The 7,454-nt window shown below is 38.9% G+C and overlaps 1 pseudogene; it reads right to left on the reverse strand.

Moving 5' to 3' along the window:
* Nucleotides 1-4,727: 4,727 nt before the first annotated feature.
* LOC141547457 (ELL-associated factor 1 pseudogene) lies at nt 4,728-6,630 on the reverse strand (annotated as a pseudogene).
* Between the last annotated feature and the right edge of the window lie 824 nt (nt 6,631-7,454).

Raw genomic sequence — 7,454 nt, forward strand, 5'->3', positions numbered from 1 at the left:
TGTGCCAAAATGTTTGTGGCAGCCCTCTTCATAGTGGCTAGAAGCTGGAAGATGAATGGATGCCCATCAATTGGAGAACGGTTGTGTAAATTATGGTATATGAATGTTATGGAATATTATTGTTCTGTAAGAAATGACCAACAGGAGAAATACAGAGAGGCTTGGAGAGACTTACACCAATTGATGCTAAGTGAAACGAGCAGAACCAGAAGATCATTATACACTTCAACAATGATACTGTACGAGGATATATGCTGATGGAAGTGGATATCTTCAACATAGAGAAGAGCTAATCCAATTCCAATTGATTAATGATGGGTAGAATCAGCTACATCCAGAAAAGGACCACTGGGAAATGAGAGTAAACTGTTATTTTTACCTTCTGAATCCAATTCTTCCTGTGCAACAAAAAATTCGGTTCTACACACGTATATTGTTTCTAGAATATACTGTAATATATTTAACATGTATAAGACTGCCTGCCATCTGGGGGAGGGGGTTGGGGGAGGAAAGGAAATAATCTGAATAGAAGTAAGTGCAAGGGATAATGTTGTAAAAAATTACCCATGCATATGTTCTGTCAAAAAAAAAGTTATAATTATAAAATAAAATAAAAATTAAATTATTTTTTTCTATTCACTCTAAAACCTGTTAATTTAAGTGTCTATTTCAGTTTAACAAAGATGCATTGTACCTATTAACATACAACATGTAACTTTCATATTTTTATCATTGCTGGTTTGTATTCTAAAACATATTGTGCTTAAAGACTTCTATTGTTCTTGAACACTCATGTTGAAATTTGAGTCATAAATCTTCTCCCATTTACAATTCAACAGTATATCTAATAAATGTCTTATCAATCCATTCAGATTGCAAAATTGTTGCCAATGTGGATTTTTAAACATCAGATCTTATCATCTCCTTAATGTCAATTTATTGAAGTCAAGTGGAGGAGTTTCCTGTTGTTTCTAATGCTAAACAGAAAATCTTCTGGGTGGCATTTAAATTTCTTAATAACTTGGGTTTCATCTAATTTTCTATTCTTCTTTCCAATACTCTCCTTCACATAGTTCATCACCCAGCTAAATTAGCTAGCATGCTAATGTTTCAAATATATGTCACTGTCACTGTATCTGTAAATTCATGCCATGTGTTGTCATCCATCATTGGTTTTGTTTTTTGTTTATTTGTTTTGCTTGCTTTTGTTTTTGTTTGTTTGTTTTTATTTTTATTTATTCATTTTTTTTTTGCTGAGGCAACTGGGCTTAAGTGATTTGCTCACACAGCTAGGAAGATGTGCTGTCACTGATCTTTAGGATATTCTCCCTTTTTGTCTTCCCCACTTGGAAAGCCCTACTTAGTTTATTTGAAGTCTAAGTTCAAGCTCAACAATGGTCATGAATCATCTTGTTGTCCTTAATCCTGAATTATCACTATTTTCCTTTCTCTTTGAGGTTGTCTTATAGTTTTGTATACATCTATATTTGTATTTTGTTAATGATTATTCATTTGCATGCTATCTTTACTGTTAAACTAAAATCCCTAGAGGGAAAGGCTCACATTTTTGTTTTGTACCACTAGTACTTAAAGCCACACTTGTTATATAGTGAGTGCTTTAAAAGCTTGTTTTCTTGACAAATAGCATTAATATGATATTGAAGGTTTCAGAAATAAAAAAAAAAGAAATTTGAATAAATACACATTCACCCATCACAAATATATAAAGTTCAATGACATTGGTCTTAGAGGTAGTAAAGTAAATCTTATTTCAACATTCAGTCATCTTTCTAGTGCAAGATTCAACTTCAATTTCAATAGGATGTTGACAGGTGGCAATATCTATCTTTCTATTTGTCTATAGTTAGCAGATGGGTAAAAAAAGAATAAGCAATGATTTTTAACAATGATGGCTAAAATTCGAAAGCATGATCATTTTTGATTTTCTATTTGTGAATGTTTCATTTCCTTTGTTTCCCTTTTTTAGGATGTTGTTAAACTTCTTCATTCATTAGAATAGCTTTCAAAATGATGGGTCATCTCATCTCATTTATCTTTTATTATGAGTCTACAATTAAAATTGAGTTTCTTGAAGAAAAGAACATTGTAAAAAATTTCGTTTCAGTGGTAGTAATACTAGTATAGCAGGCTATCTTCAATCAATAATCTAGAGACACAGAAGAATTTCTAAATTAAAATATCTCAATTGAACAAAGTTTATCATTCTGGAATTACTGTTCATTAAGATTAATAAATCACTCCATTGTAATAACATTTACAAATGGAAATAAATTAAAATGCTTTCAAAAGCTTTTTAAAAATTAATTATTTCCTGTTTTCCCACTGTGAGAGCTGGCTGCAAATGGCTCACTGAAATAATAGACATATGAGAGAGTAAAACCAGTTGACAGGGAATAAAGTCAGCAGAGAAAATCTGAGTTTAGTCACTGTAAAAGAAAGACAGCTCTAGTAGTTAGTTCTCTTGAAAGTCCTAGGAAGACAAGAAGGTGGTAAGATGCAAAATAAATAAATAAATAAATAAATAAATAAATAAATACACACACACACACACACACACACACACACACTCACACACACAATCTTGATTTAAAATCTAAGGATTAGTGTTTTGATTTCATTTCTACTACTTACTACCTGTCTCAAGTTGGACAAGTATCTAACTTGCCTGTTCCTCAGTTTCTCCATCTAACAGTGGATCAATTTAATCTAAATTTCTTTTTAGTTTTAAAACTATAATGCCATATACTATAATGAACAGAAAGACAGTAAATCATCAACAGCTAGGAATTATGTCATTTCTTCTCTAGCTTCAATGTCTCCATGATTCATTTGATTTCCTATGATATAGACTTGCAGTCTATCATCATTCTACCTGTTCTAGCAGAATGTGATCTTTCAATCAATCCCAATCATAACAAATTGATCTCTCACCAAATCTCAACATGCATTCCAGCAATTATATACTAAAATGATCCCCCATCTTGTCGGAAATATGAGTTTCAGCTTACCTATCTTTCCAATGAAAACATGCTACATGATTCCTTAAGCTCCTTAAAAAATAATAGTTTATAATGTCATTTAAATATCATTTAACTAAACTGAAGATATACAGAACTCATGTTATGTAGGCTGCGTTCTTCAATCCTAAAGATTTCTGATAAAAGGCACTAAGGCCGTAATTTCTTCCTAGTTGTTTTTCAACATCCCTGCCAAAAAAAGTCCACACCACTATTTCAACCTGCTTTGGCCACAAAAAGTAGAAATAAATCACCAGATCCTCACTCAAATTTTACATAGAGAGGAGGAAATAAAATCCAAATAAATATGAAACCCTATTCATAGTCTTTCTTATGGATTTAAATATCAGCCTAAGGGTCTACTTTGTATTATTTTTAAAGCTATGCTCAACATTTCAAGTTTTGAAAAATTACTGAAGAAAATATTGGACTGGAATTTATGGGTAAGGTCTCTGCCTATCAAATTAGTAAAAAAAAAGTAAAGAAACAGACTTCTTCCTGTACTTATGGACATTTTAATATAATTGTTTTTTTTTTATTTATTCAAAGTTGACAACTCCTTGTATGACTTTAAAGTCATCATGATGAGAAATACTTGAATATATTGAAGACTTACTAAATCCCTGCTTAGTTGAAGAGGAAAGGAGCCCATTGAGAACAGTCTGGACTAGAATCTAGAATCACATCTCCTTTACAATCTGTGTCTGTCACAGTCTCCTTTACATTGTCTGTCAGTCTGATCCTGTCTCAGTCTGCATCTCTCCCAATCTCCTCCTGCTCTCTGTGACAGTCTGCTCATCTGACCCAGTCTTGATCTTAGTGGAGGAGTGCAGGAGGAGGGAGAGCCAGCAGGAGAGAACAGTCAAAGATGGAACATCTCATTTCCAGTCCTTCTCAACCCTTCTGAGTCTGTCTCTGGCTCAGATGGACCTTGGTCTCCTTAGAGAAATGAAGGAGGACAGGCCTTCCTAGAAGCAAAAAATTCTCCAGTTAGTCCTTGGCCTCTCACAACCATCAACAAACCTGTAACTTTCATCCCTTTGCAAAAGCAGGACACTACTCTTTTTTTTTTTTTTTTTTAACATAACTTTATTTACAAGTTGTATTTTTCAATCTATCTTCAAGGTAATTTTTTAGCATTGACCTTGAAAATCCTTTTATTCCAATTTCTCCCCTCCTTCCCCCCACCCCCTCCCCTAGATGGAACAACATATGTTAAATAAGTTAAAGTCAGTTGTCAGAGTAGTCCTGTGTCATCCTGACTGTGGTTCCTTTATTCTTAAATTGTTTTTGGCTGTTCACAACACTTTTTTTTTTCTTTGAATCCTCTGAATTTTGATTATTTCTGATTTGAGGTTTCTTTCTGAAGGTGAAAGTGATTGAGTGGGGGTTTCTATTTTTACTTTGTCTTATACTTCTAATACATCTGGGAAGATGTTTTTTTTTGTTTGTTTATTTTTGTTTTTGTTTTTTGTTTGTCTGTTTGTTTTATACTACCCAGATTTTAACATGCTACCCAGATTCTGAGGTAAAAACGTAAGCCTATAATATATAAAAGTGCATGCTGCTCAGGTTCAGTGAGACTCAGGGCTCACTAAGGGCCAAATGCTCTCCTTGGGGGTGGGTTTCTGCTTGTGTCCTTCATCTATCCAGATGTTCTAACAAATTCAGATGCAGGAAGTTCCAAGGCTAGTCATTGCTGTCACTGTCAGAGTCACTGAGTTTTAAATCTTGTAGCAATATGCTCATCAGCTGGTCATTCCCGGGGAGCTGGCTGCTTCTGGTCTCCATAGGGCTTCTGTGAGGTAACTGCAGAAGAGGACGCTGGGAGAAAGAGGCTCTGGTTGTGACAGGCTCCTGGTCTTCAGTGCTGGAGCTCTCAGAGTCACTGAGTTGTAAATCTTTTCTCAATATGCTCATCAGCTGGTGATTCCCGGGGAGCTGTCTGCTGCTGTTTGCCACAGGGATTCTGTGAGGGAGAGGGGGATGCTGGGAGGCCAAGTCTCTGGAGGCGGGCTCCTCCTCTTCACTGCTGGAGTCACTCACTTGTAAATCTTCTTGCAATATGCTCATTGTCCTGCTATTCCCGAGGAGCTGGCTGCTGCTGTTCCCCACAGAGATTCTGTGAGGGAGAGGAGGATGCAGGGAGGACGCGGCTCTGGCTGTGGCGGGCTCCTCCTCTTCACTACTGGAGCTCTCAGAGTCAGAGTCAGAGGAGCTGCTGTTGCTGCTGGAGTCACTCAGTTGTAAATCTTCTTGCAATATGCTCATCAGCCGGTTATTGTCGGGGAGTTGGCTGGTGCTGCTGTTCCCCAGAGGGATTCTGTGAGGGAACTGCAGAGGAGGATGCTGGGAGGACGAGCCTCCGGGGGCGGGCTCCTCTTCTTCACTGCTGGAGCTGTCAGAGTCTGAGGAGCTGCTGTCTGTGAACATCTCCATCTGCTCCATCCAGGCTCTCAGCTGTCTCTTAATGTCCAACAACTGGAGTTCCCCGAGAAGATCTTCTTCCACAGGACAGGCTTTTGGTCCAACAGGTGTCTTCCCTGCGGCTCGGAATGCTATGGGAGTGGGCGGTGCCGGTGCAGGGGGCGGTTCCACTCTTGCCTGGGTTTTGCTCCCTCCCTCAGTTCTCATCTTCTTGACCTGAGGGCTGCTGATGACTTTTTCCAACACACATTCTCCAGTATCCTGATTAATGAGGAGAATACAGTCTCTCTCATAGGGTCTTTTGTTTCCTTTGAAGACAGTCTTTGGGGCTGCAGCTCCAGGGAAGTGAGGCAGGGATCCCGATGCTATGGGAGTGGGCGGTGCCGGTGCAGGGGGCGCTTCCACTCTTACCTGGGTTTTGCTCCCTCCCTCAGTTCTCATCTTCTTGACCTGAGGGCTGCTGCTGACTTTTTCCAAAACACATTCGCCGGTATCCTGATTAATGAGGAGAATACAGTCTGCCTCATAGGGTCTTTTGTTTCCTTTGAAGACAGTCTTTGGGGCTGCAGCTCCAGGGAAGTGAGGCAGGGAGACCCTGACCTCGTCTCCCTTGCTCACCTGGAGCTCACCTTCCCCGGATGGGCCTACAGAGGCCGGCTTCAAATCATAGCCGATCCTGTGGAAGTAGGACTTGGGCCTCTTCTCGAAACTGTCCCCGAACGTCAGGCAGTTCTCCTTGCCGTCCACCAGCAGGTTCCTGGTGCTCTTCATGGCTCTCTCCCTGTCCGGAATCTGGCTGTAGTCACTGCCCGGTGTGGCTCCTAGGGCGGCCTCCTCAGTGCCTCTCAGTATAGGCGTGCTGTGTAAAGTTAGGATGCTCCCTCAGTTGGAATCCTTCTCTGGGAGCAGGTTTCCTGGTTTTCTTCTCCAGCAGCCTCTTCTTCTTCTTCCTGAATGCTGGCTCTGAATCTCCTCCAGCTCTAGTCCTTCCCAAATCCAGACTGCTTCCCAGGCCCCATGTTGTCTCTTTTATCCTCCCAGAGAATGGGCAGATGAGAATCCAGGGGCTTGTGGGAAATCCTTCAACCAATCAACTTGCTCCTTTTAAAAGTGAAAACTCCTTTAAATGTGTAAACTCCTTTTGAGAAAACTAAAGGTGTCAACTGCTAAAGGTGTCAACTCTGAGCTAGAGAATTGTTTAGACAACCTGAGTTATCACCTTGTAATCCCAACATCTTTCCCTTTCTTTTGATTTAGAACATAGGGTGGTCATGGCCTTGAAACATAACTCCATCAATATGGGAGGTATTACACATATTTATATAAACATATATATATTGTAACATAGTAACATTATACATGCTAGAAGTATGTAACAAATAACATAATCAAATAATTATAAATTGAGAATTTATTAAAGTCCATAAGTCCATTGGGCATTAGTCTCATCTTGTGTTAGGAAATCCAATGATTCCTGCTGGTTTTAAAGTTCTTTAACAGCCTTATCTTGTGTTAGGGAATCTTTAACAGTCTCCTTATCAGCCATGCTCTTTCAGTGTCAGATGTTTCTTAGTTCTTCTCCTTTGTTTTTCTCTTTTTCTGTCTCTCCCTGATGAACAAGGAGAATAAGACTCATTGGCACCCATCTGTTTCCTTCTCCATCTGAAGAAGTACAAGCAAAGCCTCTCCACCAAGCAGCTAACCTCTCTGGTCCCTTCCATTCACCACTTTCTGGGTCTCTCCACATCACCTGGTGATTATCTAAGGACAGTGGAGCTTCTCACACTGGATACTGCCACAGGTTAGAAAACCTGTCTGCAGGAACCAATGCATCTTTGTCAAAAATTAGAAAATTAATGATATGGAGAACTAAATTTAGAATTTCTCTAAGATTACCTGTGGATCCTGCTTTCCTTTCTTTTTTGAGGATTGCCTTAGTGTCTCTGTTTCTTCTCTCTACCATTGCCTGACCTTGAGGATTAAAAGGAA

Source organism: Sminthopsis crassicaudata, chromosome 6 (genome assembly GCF_048593235.1).
Source record: "Sminthopsis crassicaudata isolate SCR6 chromosome 6, ASM4859323v1, whole genome shotgun sequence".
In the NCBI taxonomy this organism is placed as follows: domain Eukaryota; kingdom Metazoa; phylum Chordata; class Mammalia; order Dasyuromorphia; family Dasyuridae; genus Sminthopsis; species Sminthopsis crassicaudata.